This window comes from Rhagoletis pomonella, unplaced genomic scaffold (genome assembly GCF_013731165.1).
Source record: "Rhagoletis pomonella isolate Grant_MI unplaced genomic scaffold, Rhpom_1.0 Rhpom_scaffold_00004, whole genome shotgun sequence".
NCBI classification, from domain to species: domain Eukaryota; kingdom Metazoa; phylum Arthropoda; class Insecta; order Diptera; family Tephritidae; genus Rhagoletis; species Rhagoletis pomonella.
Genome location: NW_023458558.1, coordinates 74,151,974 through 74,154,619, shown reverse-complemented (window position 1 = coordinate 74,154,619; position 2,646 = coordinate 74,151,974). Strand labels below are relative to the sequence as shown.

The 2,646-nt window shown below is 39.8% G+C and overlaps 1 long non-coding RNA gene across 1 annotated transcript; it reads left to right on the top strand.

The window, feature by feature from the left end:
• The first annotated feature begins 555 nt into the window (after positions 1 to 555).
• On the top strand, positions 556 to 1,159 carry LOC118738572. Its single transcript, XR_004992897.1, has 3 exons — positions 556 to 647; positions 718 to 771; positions 832 to 1,159. It is a non-coding gene; the product is annotated as an uncharacterized LOC118738572 (long non-coding RNA).
• Positions 1,160 to 2,646: the final 1,487 nt, after the last annotated feature.

Sequence of the window (2,646 nt, the reverse complement as noted above, 5' to 3'; positions counted from 1 at the left end):
TTTTTTTAGCGATTCGACGTGTTTTGTGAACAATTTAATTTTAATTTAATACAAATTTATGAAATAAAATGAAGTGCTTTGTGATTGGGTGCAACAACTCATACGAAAGGGACAAGTCCGTGCGTTTGTTTAGTCTCCCAAGAGACGTAAGTCTGCGTGAAAAGTGGGTAAACTTTTGTGGTCAGAACGTTGGCCAACATGCAAAAATTTGCAGCGACCACTTCCTCCCCGAAGATTTTGTCAACCTTTTAAAGGTTCAAATGGGTAAGTTACCACTTTGTTTAAAAAGATGTCCGAATAACTGGGCTGAATTCAGGACTAGTGAAACACCTCATACTTAAAAAGGGGGCTGTGCCAAGCCTACGCAAAGGCAGCTTCAACAAACTAAACCTCTTGGTGGAAGCTGCAAAGACAATCGAAGCAACTGAGGAGCAGAGAAATGTGGTTGCGCTGGAAAGAGTGCCGTTGGTTGAAGTTGCTGTCGACAACGGAAACCGCTCCAACAAACTCAACTTGTTGCTGGAAGCTGCCAAAAGAATCGAAGCAACTCAGGACCAGGAAAATGCGTTTGTGTCGGAAAGAGCGCCGTTGGTTGAAGTCGACAACAGAGCAAGTCGCAGCACTAAAACGCTATTGGAACGAAAAATGTAAGTAAATATGTACGTACTTTTAAACCTGGCACATATATAATTACTTAAAACGATTATATATTTTTAGAAGCGCTCTTAAACGTGATGCAGAAGAGGCACAAAGGAAGCTGGAGCAAAAAATGTGAGTATATATAAAGCAGTGATATTGATAACGCAAGTAAAATAATTCTTTTGTCCCCAGTCAAGCGATAGACTGTGAAAATGTTCGGCTACAAACCTGCGCTAAAAAGAGGTTGGAGGATAATAGTGCATTGAAGCTGCAACTGTGAGGAGAATGTAGGTAAAATTAGTATACGTTCAATAATTTATTTCCATTTCCGAAGTGAGTCAGTAACACGCGAGAATGTCGTTTTACGGGAGAATGAAAAAAAATTGCAAAAGACCATATCTGCCCTACAAGAGCGCATTCGAGGTGCTGAGTTTGAGCAAAAAAATATGGACGAAAAACTCTCTGCAATATTCACTCCTGGCCAAATAAAAAAATAAAACGTGGTAGCAAGCGTATCAAGTGGGCCGAAGAAGATATATCACGCTCGATAACCCTCTACTCCACGAGCGCAAAAATGTACAGAGTGTTAAAAAAGAAGGGTTTTCCGTTACCTGCAGTGAGCACGCTGCAATGGTGGGCAAAGAAGCTCGACATAACCACAGGTATCATCGGGCCTGTAATGAAAATTTTGTCGGCTGCATCTCAGCTGGATGTCGTGCAAAAAATATGCGTACTCAGCTTCGACGAAATGAAGATTCGGAAAGCATATTGTTATGATAAATGTTCTGACACTACGTATGCTCCAGTAGATTATGTGCTAGTAGCTATGCTGCGAGGTATATTTTTATTTATGCAACATATTAAATTAAACCTACTTAAGAAAATGGCACTAAAACTAAAATTTTGTATAGGTTTGGTTTCTAAATGGAAGCAGCCGGTCTTCTACGATTTTGATTGTAGAATGACAGTGGAAATACTGCACAGCATCATAAGCTCCGTGAAAGCATGCGGATATCATATTGCGGCTGTAGTAAGCGACCTAGGCGGATCAAACAGGGCACTATTTAATGAGCTTGGTGTACAAATCGACACTCCGTGGTGAGTAATAATGGAATCCTTCATCTATATATTAGTAAATAAAAATTCTAAATTTTTAGATTCATTTACGATGACGTCCGCATATATGTATTTGCAGATGCACCTCATCTAATGAAACTCCTGCGCAACCACTATATTGATAGTGGTTTACTCATAAAAGGTAAAGAAGTTAAAAAAGACACTATCGTTGAGTTGCTCTCGTGCACTGCAGCTGAATTATCTATAACGCATAAAATAAGTATGGCCCACCTCACTGTCGTTGGCCCTCAGAGGCAAAAAGTAAAAATGGCGACGAAACTTTTCTCCCACACCGTTGCGCAAGCCATTACACGAGCTGCTAGCCTTGGCTACCTCGGTGGACATAATTGGGAGGAGTGTCATACCATATTTAAATTGGTAATTAAGTTTTGATAACGACTATCATACATATTTACGGAATAATATTCTAATTTTTCAGGCAAACGATTGGTTCGACGTTATGAACGTTAGAGTTCCGTATGCAGACGCAAGGAAGCGTGTCCAAGCCTATGGACTAGCTCTTGAGGTTCAGGACGGAATACTCAACCAAATGACAGAAATGATGAAGGAAATGCGGGTAAAAAACAAAATGAGTATGTTACCTTTTCAAAAAGGTAATTTAAAAATCATACACCAAGCAACTTATATAAGTAGTTTTTTATATAATCCGAATTTACTTAACAGGAATAGTTCAGTCAAATTTAGCGTTAAAGCTGCTGTACGAGGACATTAAGAGTAGGTTCGGCCTGAAATATATTTTAACGTATAGGTTGAACCAGGACGTACTGGAAAACTTTTTCGGTGTTGTTCGTTCCAAGGGAGGCTTGAACGACCATCCTGATCGTCAACAGTTTAAGTATCGCCTGCGGTCTTATATTCTTGGCTTCAACG